Raw genomic sequence first — 18,616 nt, 5'->3', positions numbered from 1 at the left:
TGTTTATATTTAATAAATAGAGAAATTACATTTTCAAGAAAAAGCATAGTTGTCAGGGCATTATCCAAATATTTTTGCCCTAACATCAATGCTTTTTCTTGATTCTGTGGGTGGTGGCATTGACACTTTAAGAGTCAAAGGTCGAGAATGTTTTAATGCCAGATGTCCTAAACAGAACAATGAAATTCTTACTTGCAGTGGCAAAACAGAATATGTGAACATACTACTCTGTAAACAATATAAAAAATGGAAAAAAAAAGTTCAGTTCACACATGAAAATGAACAAAGAATAACAATGCAAAAAAGACAAAACCAATGCCCCTAAGTCTATGTAGTTCAGAGCATATTTGGAGGTTGTAGTATTTAATAGCCTGATGGGCTGTGGGGAAGAAGCTGTTTCTGAACCTGGATGTTATAGTTTCCAGGCTCCTCCATTCTTCTTCTCGATTGCAGGAGTGAAGTGAGTATGTGGCCAGGGTGGTGTGGGTGTCTGATGATGCTGGCTGCCTTTTTGAGGCAGTGACTCCTGTAAATCCCGTTGATGGTGGGGAGGTCAGTACCTGTGATGGACTGGGCTATATACACAACTTTTTGCGTTTGTTTTATTTTTGATAAATAATATCACAGAGAACTCATCTTCAAGATTCAAGATAGCTTTATTTGTCATCCAAAAAAGTTTTTTGGACGAAATTCAGTCACCCACAGTCCAACAATAAAAGCACTAAAATAGGCAGATTACACAATAAAGCATTAAAATAGGCAAATTACACAACCCCAAAAACACACAAAAAAGAAACATCCATCACAGTGAGTCTCCTCCAGTCCTCTCCTCACTGTGATGGAAGGCCACAATGTCTTTTAATACAGATGAAAAGTTATTTTGGTGGCATGCCAAAGCTCACAAACTAATTCAATAAAAAACAATAGCAGAGATAATAGTCTTTGAATTGACAAATTTGCACAAAGTATTCTGTATTTTCACAGGAAATTTAAACATCTGCAAAAAGTTCTGAAGAAGTTCTGATGCAACTGAATTCCAGCAAGCAGAAAATAATATTGGATTTGAAACTGCAATCACCAAAAAGTGGAGACAGAAACCTGCAACTATTACCTTATTTCATCGACAAATTATAGTCAGACTAACTGGAAGGATAGGCATGAAGGCAGAACTAAAAGACACATCAAATAGAACAAAGCTAAAATGGAATCAGGGCTACAGTCTATTCCAGGATACACGGAGCAAAGTCGACCCAGATGTTGTGCTCTAATCAGCTTCAGCATCAGGGATGAAACCCACAGCGGTGAGCTGTGCTATGTACCAGAGAGATGATTAATGTGGCTACAGTACATTGCACATATGGGGCATTTGGTAATTAAAACTCTATTCGCTTTGGAGTGGATGTATGGAACTAAGGTACAAATCAGAGATGTGGGTAATAGGATTACACTGCAAAGAAGATAATGTTTAAACTGCTTTGATATAATTCAGAGATTTTTCTTTTGCTTGAGGTTAGCACTTTACTTAACAATATTGATTGTATTTTATGCACGTTTACCATATTTATTGTTTCAACCCTACAGCGGTAATACATAAAGTTTACAAATAGCAATCCCATTTCGAGTAAAAGGGGTTCCTTATACTTTTCGGTGGAAAATTGTTTAAAAAAACAACGCAGGAGATAAGTATCAAATATAAAATGCTGTAAATATTCAGCAGGACAGCAGCTGCAGAGATTGCAAAATGATTAAGCTAAAATTTCAGGTCTGTGACATTTAATCAGAAATGTTTGATTTGTTCATCTTTTTTAAAAAACGACAGCCTTAGTAGTATTCATAACAGCCAATTAAATGCAGACTGAGAACAACAAATAACTGCGAACCTAAATCATTCTGAAGAAATTTCATTATCAATAAAACTGTCGTTGCAGGCTGTTGCCACAAGATGGTGCTGCCAATGAGTCAGCCTTGCTTGGCACTTACTCCGAGCAGGATCTTTGCTCTTTGCAAAATGAAAAACACTTCCACAAAATGTCAGTGTTGCCTATTAACATGTTTCGTTTCTGACCTAGCGGGTTGCAGCAGAACACCCGATAACCAGGAAAAAAAAGGCGAGGGGGAGGAGGGGCACTGTTTGGTGCATCCATCCCGGAGCAAGGCAGGAAGAGTAGGGAGGAGGAAGAGGTGTAGTTTTGGAGTCGCTTTGCTCTGCACGCTGCCAGCGGACTACAGTTCCCGGGACCGCTCCGGGCTGTCAATCAGGCGAGGCGAGGCGAGGCGAGGCGAGGCGGGTCCCGGGAGCGGGCTCGCGCACAGCTTGTGGAGCGCAGCCGGAGCTGGAGCGCTGCACCGTTAGCCGCCGCCGCTGCCGCCGCCGCCGCCACCCCGAGGGAAACTAATGCATGGGGCTCGCCAACATATAGCCGACTAGGTGCACGCCACGCCGCTGGCTTCCACCGGAGACTTCAGGGAGAAATAAAACAGATGCAGGTAAGGAGTTCCCTCTCGTTTCTCCCTATTCCTCTGCTCCATCCCCGGAGTGGGAAGGAAAGTAGTGATTCTAAGGCGTTGTGTGTGTGTGTGTTTGTGTGAGAAGAACCGGTGCAAGCCGCTTTTTTTTCCTCTGAGGCTCGCTGGCGGAAGATTTATTGCAGAAATTACTCCGGGGAAAGTACATTAAGTAGGTTTTTTGGCACGTATAAGAAGAGATGGCTTCGTGCCAGTTACCCAGTGTAGCTGCGTGGTATTATGCACCCTTTTTTTCCCACCCCCTCCCATGACTCGAGCCTTCACCTAAGTTTACATAACATGAACTTCTGCCCATTTCTTCTGGGTTTGAAATCCGAACAGTGTGATTTAATTCAGGGCGCAGTTATGGTCTGCAGGACACTGGAGATGCTGCAGGTCTTGGCACAGAGAGAGTGAGGGAGATGGCAGTGTATTGATCTTGGTTTGCCACAGTGGCATTTCTTGTTGCCTGAAGATGAGCAGAATAGATCAAAGCTGGTTTCCAGTGTTGTTATACGGGGTAACACGGATCCTGCAGTGACATTGCAATAAACGGATCTGTAAATGGGCTAATGATGGCTGAAATATCTGGGCAAAATATAGCTGCGTTGAAACACTAACCACTTCTTTGCAGATGTTATCATTTGAGGAAGTTTGCCGATATTTGGCTGTACTCTGATTGGAATTGCCTTTATTGCCAAATAATTTTGACGTTATTGAGCCCGTGGGGTATCTGCATATAGGATCTTTAGTTCTGTGGAGAAGTTATAATTAGGTTTTGGTTACAGAGCTACACATGAAAATGTAATTGTAAGCAAAAATATTCAGTTACTTGGTGGAGGGGAGGAGGTGGAGATGGCATTTTCATTTGGCTAATGGGCCATTGCAGGTTTCAGTTGTATTTCCACAGATAGGGTTAGTCTGCTAAAAGTCATCCACCCTTAATAAAAGTTTACTTCGATGTTTAGTTTTTAATACGTTGTGTATAGATCTGCACCAATATCTATGTAGATTTAATATTAATATTAATTTGGCATTGTGAAAGAACGCTGCCTTTTTTAGAATTTAACAACACTTTCATTTATTCAATTGCTGCATTCAAATGTTTACTGAAATCTCTTATTGTAACTCTTGTAAATTACCCCATCACATATCAACTTATTACATGCACACTTCAAATACATTTTAGCCTATTTTATCTTTATTCATTTATCCATATTTAAGCTGTGGACATTCCTGCAACCTAGCTAACTCATGTCAAACCCATCTATTATTATTTGTATGTCTAAATCTTTTTTTTCCTTTAATTCTCTTTTCATTATTTTTTAAATGTTGGCCTTTAACATTTATGCAAAATACAGCGTGTCAGCTCGTCAGTAATTTTCATGCCCCCTGCACTCAAAATCTCAGCGTATTTGATTGACTTTCAGTACTGGATGAAAGCCATCGAGAATAATGTTGACCAAGAAGCAGATGACTGAAATATCACTTGGTCATGTAATGTAATTCATGTACCAAAATTATATGCCTCACCCTGTTGGTTATCTGTAGACTTGATTTTTTGTAATATTCTTTTAACTTTGATCTTCTACTCAGATGTCTTAATCCGATTTTGCAACAACTCCCACTGACTGCTTAAAGCTTTTATTTACGAACTGCTTTAATTCCTTGTTTTAAAACAAATCTCTCCGTAACATGTTGCAGCTAGGTAACCTAATTCTCCATCTTTTATAGTATAAGCTGGTAGAGCTGGGTTTCATCCTGACCTCTAGTGCTGCCTGTGTGGGGTTTTCACCTGTGATTGCATGGGTTTTCTCTGGGTGTTCTGGTGTTCTTCCACATCCCAAAAATGTGTGGATCTGTAGCTTAATTGAACTCTGTAAATAGTCCCTAGTGTGTAGGGAGTAAAGATGTATTGCTCATTGACCAATTATGTGTGTAGGTGTCAAGTTTTGTTTAATGATACCCCTGTGATATGCTTTGGTCTGTCTAACCACAAATAAATTATGTAAATAAACTTTGTTGTTGTAGTTTCTAGGTATATTTTGGGAGCTTTGTTTGTTTAGCTGAAAATATTATTTGCATACTAATGATTCATGGAGATAAGCCATCACTCCTAGTTTGGTTGGGTTCTTATAATACGAGATACATGAGAAATTGCTTCCTATAAATAAATAAGTGGATTTTCTTGTTTGAATTATAATAGTAAAAATGTCCAGCGTTTTGCATCTTTTTTATTACTTGCTAAAATAATTAAAATGTTGGCACCAACATACAGTGCTGCAATATTTAAAGTTTAACTTGAATAATTAATTTTGTGTAATGTTACAAAAAAAGAATAAAAAATGATCTTTTAGGTGCAGTAAATCTGGGCTTGCTGCTTGATCTTACAACATCCTATTTGCTGGTGACAGTAGGATATTAAATCCTCTGCCCCTGCACCGAAAAGTATATAATTATGTAAGCAATGGACATGCTTTTAAACCAGATTATATTGTTGAAGTATGCAGTGCATGCCAATTGTATGGTTCAGTTTTTTTAATAGTGGTAGTTTTGGATTACATATTTGATTTCAGGAAATGTATTCAAGTGAATGGATTGGACCAGTTCATGTTGTTAATAAATGTTCTGTGAAGTCTGTAATACATTGAACGCTTAAGAGAAAAATGACCGTCATATTTTCATTTTGACACATTTCCAACAGATATTTGCCTCATGGTGACTATTTATCTCGACTGCATCATCAGTCAGTGAGCCGGAAGCTAATTCAAACATCTTTATTTTTGCTGTAACATTAGTTTCCAAGCTACAGTACAATGACGTTGCCATTGTGTTCACATGGATAGTAGAAACAATAAAGCAGGTTAGAGAAATTATCAACTGCACTGATAATTTTTGAAGCTGTTCTGGAATTTTACAGGTTTTTAGTGATTTTCTTAAACTAAAATTCATATTATTTAACTTCTTCCATGTTGCTGCATAACACTTTCTCTCATTATCCAACCATCCACTTGAGCCCCAAACTGTGTGAGCTTACCGTCTCTGTTTTCCCAGATCAAGCAAGTGTATGAATAAAAGTAATGGATTTAAGAAAGTTCAGACAAATCCTGGGGACTGGGTAGATATGTGAAGAAAAACATAGGATGAAGTTTTAACCCTTTGAACCAATTCCTACGGCATTCCAAGATCACAGTACTGGATTCAAAATTGAATGAATGTGTGTAGAATAAAGGATCTTCTTTGCCCCTCAAAAGTAAATCAAGTAATTTACATAATACCCCATTCACCTAGTGTCAACCTAGATACTTGGTTCTTGATATAAGATTTTAGAAAACCATCCCATGTTGGGAAGCATCATGTTCCACATAGTCTTTCATTTAAAGAATCTAATGATCTGTTGTTAAAATCTAGTCTCTTTAAAAAAGCTGGTGGCAGAGCGTTTAATACATTATCCACCATTTTCTCTGGATTATAATGCTGTGAACATGAAAATCCTAATCTCAGAAAGTTGATACTGGAAATCCGAAATTAAAAAAACATAAATTGCTACATAATCATCAGTAAGTGAGCTTCATGTGTGGAATGATAGAAATAAAAGTCAGCATTTCCATTACATTTTTCCTTTCCCTTTGCTCTCCTTATTTCGTTTAAACTTTATTTTAAGTTTTGCACTAGCAGTACAAGTTAAACAATTTGCAACTACATTCTTTCCTTCTTTATGTTTGGTCATTTTCCAGTTTTGATCATTTCTTTCTGTTTTCGCTGTTCGCTATATGGAAGTTGATAACTGAGGAAGGATGTGCTGGCATTGGAGAGGGCCAAGAGGAGGTTTATGAGAATGATCCCAGGAATGATTGGGTTAACATACGATAAGTGACGGCACTGGGCCTGTACTCACAAGAGTTTAGAAGAATGAGGGGGACCTCATTGAAACTTACCGAATGGTGAAAGGCCTGGATAGAGTGGATGTGGAGAGGACGTTTCCACTAGTGGGAGAGTCTAGGACCAGAGGCCATAGCCTCAGAATAAAAGGTCATACCTTTAGAAAGGAGACGAGGGGGGATTTCTTTAGTCAGAGTGAGACGAATCTGTGGAATTCATTACTGCAGAAAGCTATGGAGGCGAAATCAATGGATATTTTTAAGGCAAAAATAGATAGATTCTTGATTGGTACGGGTGTCAGGGATTATGGGGAAAAGGCAGGAGAATGGGGTTGAGAGGGAGAGATAGATAAGCTGTGATTGAATGGCAGAGTAGAAAGTGATGGGCCGAATGGCCTACTTCTGCTCCTACAACTTATAAACTGACCGTTTACTTATGGTTGGTTTTGATCATGCATTGAAGGTATCTATCCCTTAATGTCTGATATTGTGTATAGTGCCCTGAACATCTTTCAAGTTGTCTTTGTGAGGACCGTCTACTTGCATCAAAGGACATCACAAATAACTGCAAACCTTTCTGAATTCAACTTCCAGTTCTGTAACCTGTAGCAAATGTTACTGCATTTAATCATTCCCTCAATTTCTAAGATGGTGGAATTGTATAGCCATGATTGCTCCACCAACTAGGTTAAATTAACTTGGCACAACCAGAGATTGTTTTGAGGATCTTCCAAGGATTTAATGGTTCGGCTGATCATTGCATTATCTTAACTTTGAATCATCTAAAACATTTGTGTTTGCCCTTGTTGCTCAAGCTGAATATTTCCTGTGTTATCAACATGCCACATGTAACTTCAAGTATCGTTGGATTTTCTATTTTGCATATTTGTTGATGTGTGGCACTTTCAACTTTGAAAATTCATATTTTGAAATTTGAGCTTTGCTGGCAAGGTCAGCATTTGTGAATGATCACTAATTATCCTTGAAGTGACAATGCGGTAGTTTGGTAGTCATAAGGATTAAGACTGCGTTTATTAAAATGGCCTTGAAATGCATCATAATCTCTGCGCCTGACTGTTAACTTTGTCCTGATTGTATTTGGAATGAACAGCTAGATCTGGCCACAACCGGTCTGGGGGTGGGTGCGAGCAGCCCCCTTCTGTCTGGACTGGCTGTTCATCGCACCAGATGTTCTTGCTGTGGGTTAGCCATCAATCCAGGGGAATTCCTGAGAGAGACCCAACTCATTTAAAGAAGCAGCTTACAACATCAATAGAGGAAGTGCTGCGGAGGCAGCAGCTGCAACACCAGGCAGGATCGACTGTCCAGCCACCCCCCCCCCCCCCCCCCGCATCTGCCCCGACCCTGGCGTGCACCCAACACTAGTCCCAATGTTTGAACTGATAGTGTCTGGGATCAGGGAACATGTTGAGTTTGGTCCAAATGTCTGATCTTGCATAAAGATGTAGGTGTTTATCCAGTTCCAGACCCAGGTAAACTGAGCTGTGTGTGTAGAACTACCGCAGAAAAATGGTGGGTACAGAACTGTCAATTTATAGTGTGCTACTAGACCAGCATTGGTGCAGCACCCTTTCCCTCCCTCCTTCCCCTCCCCCCCACCCCTCCCCTCCTCCTTCCCCTCTCCCCCTCCCCCTTCCCCCCCCCCCACTCCATCCCCCTCAACCTCTCACCTCCCTCGCTCGCTCCCTCCCCCTCCCTCCCTAGGACATAGATTTAAACTTTAAAATGTGAATAACTTTAAAAATATAACACCGATTTCAATGAAATTTCTTCCATTAGCACCAAAGGGACGACAGTGAGGAAGGTGGGCCTAAAATTGTCGAGCTATCGTGTGCAGTTTTGGCAGTAGTTCAGGAACAAGCAAACAAACAAACGAGAGTTGTAGTATATATAGATAGCACTGGGACCACAGTACCACATGGGTCTATCACAGAATAACATCGGGGTACAGCGCTGGTGAACATAGGTCTGTCATTTGATAACGGATATAGTACTTCTGGGAAAGGGTATATCGCTGAAACACTAGGGGTACAGAAACAGTGGACACAATTCTGACACTATATCACAGGGGAACAACGCAGGTGAGCACAGGTCTGTCATTTGATGATGGATATAGTATAGTGGGTATGGGTCTATCACTGAAACAGTAGGGTGTAGAAACAGTGGGCACAGATCTATTACTATATCACAAGGGAACAGTGCCGGTGAGCACAGGTGTGTCATTTGATAATGGGTATAGTGATAGTGTGCACAAATCTAGCATTGAAACACTGGGGTACAGAGCTGGTAGGCACAGGTCTACCACTGTAACATAGGGGCACTGAGCTGGAGGGCATGCATCTATCAGTAAAATACCAGGGTACAGTACTGGTGGGTGTAAGTTTATCACTATATAACACAGGTACAAATCTAGTATATGTATATACTAGTATATGTACTTTCTCTGTATAAGACTGGGGTGCAGTACTGATGGGCACAGGCCTATCGCTGTATAAGATGAGGTACAGTACTGGTAGGCATAGATCTGTTACCATGTAACACTAAGGTGTAGTGGTGGTGAAGATGGGTCTGATATATGTGTAAGATTGGGTTACAGTACTGGTGGGCATGTCTTTGTACAAAAAGACTGGAGTACGGTACTGGCAGGCACGGGTATATCACTGTAAAAGGCTTTTATAAAAGGCTGGTAGGCACAGGTCTACCACTTTATAACATTAGGATTCAGTACTAGTGTGCTTTGGTCTTTTACTGTGTGACACTGGAGTACATCAAAGGTGGGTACAGATCTATCACTATAACATGGGCACAATACTGGCGGGCAGAGATTTATCACCGTCTAACACTGGGCTACACTAGTGGGCCCAAGTCTCTCACTGAAGAGCAATAGGCTATATTACTGGTAGATATGTAACCATTACTGTACAATGAGTGCACTACTGGTGGGCACTGTTTAACATTGGACGACATTACTCATGGGTACAAGTCTCTCGCTGTATATCAATAATGTGAAGTACTGGTGGGCATGTGTCAATGTCTGTATCACATTAGATGGTGGGCATGGGTCTATCACTATATGACAGGAGTACAGTACTCATTTGCAGGGGTCTATCCATAATACTAGGGTACAGTACTAACAAGCCTAGGCCTCTCACTGTTTAAAACTGTGGTGCAAAACTAGTGAGCACAAGTCCATCATTGACTAACACTGGAGTTGATCATCATCATCATTGGCAGTCACTCGAAGCGAGTATGACTGTCCTCTCCATAGGGTCGGATGCTTGTGTGTGACTTTGTTTAATGTGGGGAGACTAGTGCACAGACAGCCACCACACGGTCCTTGAAAGATCTAGGTCAGGATCCAATGACATGGAGTCCAAGACGATCGGGGACCCTTTTTTGCTGCGGGCTTCATCTGGCTTTTCCACTGTTGAGGTCTTGGTTGGATTGCTCTTTGTCAGGGACCTCCCCCTCGACTGTACCGCCATGGGTGAACCGACCAGGAGCATAGCTCTGGACGGCATCGCTCTCAGGATCTCAGGACCACTCAAGCTTCTCCACCACGACAAGGTGACAATCCACGGAGAAGGGGTTGAGTACTGGTGGGAACAGGTCTGTCACTGCATAATACTACGGTACATTACTGGTGGGCATGGGTCTGTTATGATAATAGTATGCCACAGTACTGACGGGCATGGGTCTATCATTGTACAATATTAGGGTGCTGTATTGGTTGGCAAAGTTCTGTCACTGACACTTGAGTACACTATGGTGCACAGATCTCTCACTGCTCAAAACTGGCATACAGTGCTGATAGGCACGGGTCTATCGCTGTACAACATTCGGTGCAGTGCTTGTTGCCATGGGTCTATCAATGTATAACACAAGTACAGTAATGGTGGTCAAGGTTCTGTCACTGTATGTTGCACTAACACTGGGGTACAATACTAGTGGACACAAGTCTACAGCTGCATTAAAACTGGGGTACAATACTGGGGCACTGGTCTATTATTGTGACTAGTGGGCGTCTGTATAACAGGGACAATACTGGTGGGCATGGGTCTATTGCCTCCATAACTAGAACACAGTGCCATGCGTGTGGCTGTAATTATGTCTAACACTAGTGCACACTATTGGAGGTGCAGACCTTGCACATTATAACACCATGGGTGCAGTGTTGGTGGGTGAAGGTCTGGTATTATTGAGTGGAGGGTGGAGCAACAAGGGGCTTGCAAGTGGAAGGTCATGGCCTCCAGCATTTGCCTCTTTTAATTTGACTATAAATATCTGTGTTAAAACAAAATACATTTCTCGTGAGTAGACCTTGCTTTATAATTTTTTTTTTCCCATTGAAAACTATTGCTTATTTTGCAAGTGGACAGTCCCGAGAAATTGTAATCACAATGGCTGAACCATAGTTCAACCTATGGCACTCACTTTTGTCCTATTTTAGAAACATAGAAACATAGAAAATAGGTGCAGGAATAGGCCATTCGGCCCTTCGAGCCTGCACCGCCATTCAATATGATCATGGCTGATCATTCAGCTCAGTAGCCTGTACCTGCCTTCTCTCCATACCCCCTGATCCCTTTAGCAAAAAGGGCCACATCTAACTCCCTCTTAAATATAGCCAATGAACTGGCCTCAACTACCTTCTGTGGCAGAGAATTCCACAGACTCGCCACTCTCTGTGTGAAGAAATGTTTTCTCATCTCGGTCCTAAAAGACTTCCCCCTTATCCTTAAGCTGTGACCCCTGGTTCTGGACTCCCCCAACATCGGGAACAATCTTCCCGCATCTAGCCTCTCCAACCCCTTAAGAATTTTATATGTTTCTATAAGATCCCCCCTCAGTCTTCTAAATTCCAGCGAGTACAAGCCCAGTCTATCTAGTCTTTCCTCATATGTAAGTCCCGCCATCCCAGGGATCAATCTGGTGAACCTTCTCTGTACTCCCTCTAAGGCAAGAACGTCTTTCCTCAGGTTACGAGACCAAAACTGCACACAATACTCCAGGTGCGGTCTCACCAAGGCCCTGTACAAATGCAGCAGAATCTCCCTGCTCCTAAACTCAAATCCTCTTGCTATGAATGCCAACATACCATTCGCTTTCTTCACTGCCTGCTGCACCTGCATGCTTGCTTTCAATGACTGGTGCACCATGACACCCAGGTCACGTTGCATCTCCCCTTCTCCCAATCGGTCACCATTCAGGTAATACTCTGCTTTCCTGTTCTTGCCGCCAAAGTGGATAACCTCACATTTGTCCACATTATATTGCATCTGCCATGCATTTGCCCACTCGCCTAATCTATCGAAGTCACTCTGCAGCCTCCTAGCATCCTCCTCGCAGCTAACACTGCCACCCAGCTTCGTGTCATCCGCAAACTTAGAGATGTTGCATTCAATTCCCTCGTCCAAATCATTAATATACACTGTAAATAACTGGGGTCCCAGCACTGAGCCTTGCGGTACCCCACTAGTCACTGCCTGCCATTCCGAAAAGGACCCGTTTATTCCTACTCTTTGCTTCCTGTCTGCCAACCAATTTTCTATCCACCTCAACACTGAACCCTCAATACCGTGTGCTTTAAGTTTGTACACCAATCTCCTATGTGGGACCTTGTCGAAGGCCTTCTGAAAGTCCAGATATAACACATCGACTGGTTCTCCCTTATCCACTCTACTAGTTACATCCTCGAAAAATTCTATAAGATTCGTCAGACATGATTTGCCTTTGGTAAATCCATGCTGACTTTGTCCGATGATTTCACCACTTTCCAAATGTAATGCTATCACATCTTTAATAACTGACTCTAGCATTTTCCCCACTACCGATGTTAGGCTAACTGGTCTATAATTCCCCGTTTTCTCTCTCCCTCCCTTTTTAAAAAGTGGGATTACATTAGCTACCCTCCAGTCCTCAGGAACTACTCCAGAATCTAAAGAGTTTTGAAAAATTATCACTAATGCATCCACTATTTCTGAGGCTACTTCCTTAAGCACTCTGGGATGCAGCCTATCTGGCCCTGGGGATTTATCTGCCTTTAATCCATTTAATTTACCTAACACCACTTCCCGACTAACCTGGATTTCCCTCAGTTCCTCCATCTCTTTAGACCCCCGGTCCCCCGCTATTTCCGGCAGACGGTTTATGTCTTCCTTAGTGAAGACAGAACCAAAGTATTTGTTCAATTGGTCTGCCATCTCCTTGTTCCCTATGATCAATTTTGAAGTTCATCTAAGATATTTCTGTGCTTTTGTTTATAAAACAATTTGCACAATGCCACCATAAGGCACGGCATCCAATCAAAGAACATTGTGGGTGAAGAACTTTACTATAACTGGTTCTGGTCTAGACTCCATTACATCTATGGGCCAAAAATCAATCAAATATGGAATATATTGGTGGGAAGTATGTGCAGATATTACATATTTAAAAAATATATTTCAACTTTCTATTCGGTTGCATTATTTTAATAGAGAGGTCACCCTGAAATGTAAAATGTTTTTCTCTCCACAATGTATTTTCAACGCTGGTTTATATTTTCTGTTGCCTGCATCTATAGTATTTTGCTATGGCATTCTTTTTTTCCTTTGCGAATGAACATTTTTCTCATTGTGTGGTTATTTTTTTGTTTGAGACATTGATGCCATTATGAAGTAATGGTTGTCAGGGTTGTCAGTAGATTGAAATGGATGGGAAGGTGCACCTATTGGAAAGATCGGTTCAGCTGTGGACAATATCAGACCCATTCATTTTTCTTCAACACTGTCAAAGATTTAAATTGATTCCTTTGTAAATTTAAGGTTAATTTGCCAAAGCTATTAAAAAGCAGTTAGCTTGATTGCAAATGGGAAAGATGGTCTGTCTAGTTGCTCAGACTTCTTAGAAAAAGTGTTATCCCAAATGCATTCTGCAAAACTCTTTATCATAGCAAGATGCCTCCACCATAAAAAAAGGTCCTCTACATTAAATGAGCATCTTGCTCACATTCCATTTGCCTTCCTGATCACTGGCTGTACTTGCATGTTACTTTTGTAGTCAGTGTATGAGAGCACTCAAATATTGCCGCACTGCCGTGTGCTCCAGGTTCTCCATTTAAAAAAATATTTTTGCTTTTCTATTCTTCCTACCAAAGTGGATAACTTCAAGCTTCCCCATATTGTACACCAGCTGCCAATTTTTGCTCAAGCAGTCTATGTCCCTTTTGCAGATTCTGTGCCCGCTTCCTCACAACTTGTTAGGAAATTTTGACAACAATGCACGCAGTTCTTCCATGCATAACGTTAATGTAGGTTGCAAGTAGTTGAGTGAGGCCCCAGCTTTGGTCCCTGTGGTATCCCATTAGCTACAGCTTGTCAGACTGCAAATTACTCATTTATCCTGACCCTCTGTTTTCTGTTGGTTAGCTTGCCCACTAAATGTGCTAATGTATTAACCCAATACTTTTTATGTGGTATTTTTTATAAATGGTTTAGGGAAATTCAAATGCTATTTGTCTGCTGCTTCACCTTTACCAACATTGCTTATTGTATCCTCAAAGAACAAATCTGTTTGTCACATACCGTTTCCCTTTTATCAAACCATGTTGACTTCACTTTAGCATAATTTTGTGATTGATTGTCTAAATTCCCTCTGCTGCTGCTTCCTTAATAATGAACTTCAATGTTTTCTCACTCCCCAGGCTAACTAACCTAAAATGTCCTGCTTTCTGACTCCCTGCACGAAAATACAAATCAAATTTAGGGCTGATGTCAGAAACATTCTCTCAAAATGGTACCAGTATGAAAAATTGTACTTCGACACAGGATAGCAAAGCAGTAGCTTTTTGGCGTCTTTTAAGTAGCATTAAGCAAGATCACTTTGACTGGCGATCAACAGTCCTGGTAGGAAACACTGATCAGCTGTCGGTATCCCCGCACAGTTTGGACTTCCATATGTGCTTTGGTCTGGCAGTGCAGCAGTGACTCATTGAGAGAGAGAGAGAGAGACTCGGTGCATTTCACACCTGGCCCTCAGCATCTCGCCAGTTCAGTTTAGTTTATTGTCACAAGTACTGAGGTACAGTGAAAAGCTTTTGTCGTGTGCTATCCAGTCAATGGAAAGACAATACATGAGTACAATTGAGCCATTACAGTGTATCGATACATGATAAGGGAATAACCTTTAGTGCAAAGTTAAGCCAGCAAAGTCCGATAAAGGATAGTCCAGGCACTCAAATTTGCTTGGACCATCTCCGACATCTCCCAAACGTTTCTAGATCTCACCGTCTCCATCACAGGAAACAAAATATTGACTGACATCTACTTCAAACCTACTGACTCCCATAGCTATCTTGACTACACTTCTTCCCACCCTGCTTCATGTAAAGACTCTATCCCCATCTCCCAATTCCTCCGTCTACTCCGCATCTGCTCGCAGGATGAGGTATTCTATACCAGGACATCGGGGGTTCCCCACTTCCATTATAGATGAGGCACTCACTAGGGTCTCCTCGATATCCTGCAGATCCACTCTTACTGCCCCTCCCCCCATTCGTAACAAGGACATAGTCCCCCTTGTCCTCACCTTCCACCCCATCAGCCGTAGTGGGATCCCATTTCCGCCACCTCCAAATGGATCCCACTACTGGCCACATCTTCCCATCTCCACCTTTTCTGCTTCCCATAGAGACCGTTCCCTCTGTAACTCCCTGGTCAACTTGTCCCTTCCCACCCAAACCGCCCCCTCCCCAGGTACTTTCCACAGCAACCGCAGGAGATGCCCCTTTACCTCCCCCCTCGACTCCATCCAAGGACCCAAACAGTCTTTCCAAGTGAGGCAGAGGTCACTTGCACCTCCTCTAACCACATCTACTGAATCTGCTGTTCCAGGTGTCAACTTCTGTACATCGTCGAGACCAAGCGCAGGCTTGGCGATCGTTTCGCTGAACACCTTCGCTCAGTCCGCCTTAACCAACCTGACCTCCCGGTGGCTCAGCACTTCAACTCCCCCTCCCATTCCCAATCTGACCTTTCTATCCTGGACCTCTGCCATTGTCAGAGTCAGGCCCAACGCAAATTGTAGGAACAGCACCCTGTATTTCGTTTGGGTAGTTTACACCCCAGCGGTATGAATATTGACTTCTCTAACTTCAGATAGTCCTTGCTTTCCCTCTCTCTCCATCTCCTCCCCCTTCCCATTTCTCCCACTAGTCTTATTGTCTTCGACTACTTTCTATCATTGTCCCACCCCATCACCTGACATCAGTCTGAAGAAGGGTCTCGACCTGAAACATCACCCATTCCCTCTCTCCAGAGATGTTGCCTGACCTGCTGAGTTGCTCCGGCATTTTGTGTCTACCTACGAAATCCATTGAGTGGATCTACCCAGAGTGTCTTGGGTGGCCAGTGACCTGGCGAAGAAGGAATGGGTGCCGGCTTGGTGCCAGTCTTACTCTGCCATTTATCTATTAGCTGTGAGCAGAGGTGCACGGGCCCGATCCACCCGTCAAACAACTGTTCTGCAGACGACCAGAACGACAACCGAAGACCGGAACACGTCCCGGTAGGCCCGACTCACCCCACAGGCCTCCCAGGGGACTGCGGTGAAGCTAGGCGGCGAGGCCTGTCTGGGCTGAAGGAGCCTCAGCGGTGGCGGCGATGGGAGACTCGGCAGCAGGAGCCTCGGCGCCAGTGGGGCCTTGATAGTGGCAGCGTGGGCCTCGGCGGCAATGGGAGCCTCGATGGCAGTGGGGCCTCGCGGTCGATGAGCATGAGGGAGGCGGGGAAGACAATGGGGACCCGGCATGGGGGAACAGCTGTGAGGGACGGTGGGAGAACAAAGGGGGACCTGGTGTGGGGGATGGGGAGGGGGGTACTAGTTTAGAATCCTCTGCCCAGGGGATAAGCCTGTGTTGTTTGTTTGTTCGTTTGTTCCGGTGAAGGTGCTGTGCACACGGCAGTCTGCCAACAGTCGCTTATCCTTTTTTTGTTTTCACTTTTAATTTCAAGTTTTTGTGTTGTGACTGCCAGCAGACCAATTTCCCTCCAGGGATGAAAAAAGTTTTATCGTATTGTATCAATTGTATGCAGTTATTTAAATGGGCATCGCATTTTACAAAATGGAATGCAAACCTTAGTCTTATTAATATTGAAAATAGTAGTATTTCGGCATTCATGACTGGTGGAAATCAAAAGATGGACGGGACTGCATTGTTTGATGAGCAGGTTTGCTACTGAGTTGGTAGTGGTGTGGAACCAATATTTTCTTGGACAAGAAAGTGAAAGGGTGCTGTATTTTTTAAAAACTATTTTATTCTGTGGAAAAGTCAGGGGTAGGGTGAAAGTATAACATTGCAACTGTCAGAATTGCAGGAAGTATCACATGAATAGTTGAAAGCTGAATTTATAACTGACTTAGATTTCTGTGTGTGCTTGTTTTGACGTTGTGGGCTGAATTAGAGCACTTGAGAAAGTGGAAGAAAGGTCTTGAATTGAATTAAAGTTGTACTGCTAGCCACACGGGGATGGGAAGGTGTATGGCTAATATTCGGGGGATGTGGAGAATCGAGGTGAACAGCATGAAGTGGCAAGAAATTGTTGGCAAGTGAGTAGCTGTGGGTAGCATGGTGCAGATGTTGCAGTAGAAATTATTCACCCAAAGCGTTAATTCTGCTTCTCCTCAAAGTTATTCACATGGATGCGGGTCTCCCAGACTTGCACAATTGACTCTGGAAAACAGGTTAGCATTTTCCGAGATAGCTTGCTTTCCAAAAAGCCCTCCAGAATACTATCATGTATACTAACTTTTGACTGGCTGTTTGGCATAATTGAACTGTGTAAAATTGCTGTCCTTGGCTCAGACATATGGACTGAATTTGCCAGAAAATGTTTGGGGCCTGTCAATTTCAGTCTCTGTACGTTTTCAGCAGTACTGTAAGCATTAGTGCCGAATAACATTGGCCTTGGAAAATTAATTTCTACAAATGAAATGTCAGTTTATTTTTTTAAATTTTATTATCGGAGATTTACTAAAATGATCTACTTTCATTAATTTTGCTTTTGTTTCTCCTTTCTTTTATCTCGGTCACTTAACTGTGTATTTCCCCCCTTCTCCACATCAGCTTTCTGTACCTGATTTGATGTGGAGTCTAGTTAGCACTTCCAATTTCATAGTCTTGTTGGTCATGGGTGTGTCTTTGATTTGACTGGATAAAGAATGGCACGCTTGCTTTCTGTGGTCACGCAGACCTCGCCTGTGCTTTGCCTTCGGGCTTTCTCCATTTTACTGTCAGCTTCTCTGTAAGAATCTCCTGAAAAGCCTCCAGGCAATATAATGAATGACAGGAATAGCTCTGCGAAAAATGTCTAGTCAGTGGCATATAGGGGAAAGTTGCTAGGTATCAACATAGTAGGTAGATGAAGGAGGCATCATTGCGTCCTGGGTCTGATGAAGGAAGTTGAGACAATAGGGACATGGTAACATTCTGGTTAAGTAACTGGACTAGCATCCAAAAGTTTTTATAGTCTGTACTTAAAACATTTCAGCTGAATTGGCACTGAGTCGTTCAATGTTAAGTTTGTGCAGTGAAATCGTAAATTACCAATAAATAAGCTCTCGTAAATGGGTACAAGGCTATGTTCCAGGTTTTCCTGGGAACATTTAAAGACTGGAAAAGGTGGATTTTTGTCCCCCAAGTTTCAAGGCCTGGTGTACTTGAAAGGCAGCCACAGTGTGAGTGGTTTCAGGCATCTGTAGTCTGTTCGAGAATTCGTTTTGATGTGAGCACTCTGGTTAGTGCTGGATGTTTTCCACTGTTATGGGCTGGGCTTTAGTATGAAGGCAGTTTAGAGGTTGATGGTTAATTTCTCTGCAAGCTTGCACTCGTTCCAAGTATTATTGTTCATTTCCTTTCTGATTTGGATTCATTTGGTAATGATTCAGCAGTTGTCAACACATATGTACTGAGCTTTATTTTTCAAATAAAAAGGAAATGTTAAATCTGAACCCGTGTCAGTTCCTTGACTGATTTCCTTTATGTAATGAAAGTGTTTGATTATATTCTTTGTGTTTGGTGTTTCTTCTTTCACAGTGCCTTTGCCTGAGCTAGCTACCCTAGCCTGTTCTGGGTTTATATGTGTTATTTCCTTGTCTGATCACTGAAAGATGGCCTGTATTCTCACTAGTTTAAAAAAGACAAAGGTGCTTTGTAATTGGAATACAGATTT

At 42.3% G+C, this 18,616-nt stretch overlaps 1 protein-coding gene across 3 annotated transcripts in view; it reads left to right on the top strand.

The window, feature by feature from the left end:
* Positions 1 to 2,123: 2,123 nt before the first annotated feature.
* The window catches only part of fam49a (family with sequence similarity 49 member A), a 158,233-nt gene continuing 141,740 nt past the window's right edge, over positions 2,124 to 18,616 (top strand). For 2 of the 3 annotated variants that reach the window (XM_078399282.1, XM_078399281.1), the window contains exon 1: positions 2,124 to 2,487. The gene's annotated coding sequence lies outside the window, so the exon portion shown is untranslated. The remainder of the gene's footprint in view (positions 2,488 to 18,616) is intronic. The other variant, XM_078399283.1, reaches the window with a different exon arrangement.

This window comes from Rhinoraja longicauda, chromosome 5, assembly GCF_053455715.1.
Source record: "Rhinoraja longicauda isolate Sanriku21f chromosome 5, sRhiLon1.1, whole genome shotgun sequence".
Taxonomy (NCBI): Eukaryota; Metazoa; Chordata; class Chondrichthyes; order Rajiformes; family Arhynchobatidae; genus Rhinoraja; species Rhinoraja longicauda.
Note: the sequence above shows the minus strand (reverse complement) of the source record. Positions and strands in the feature narration are given on the sequence as shown.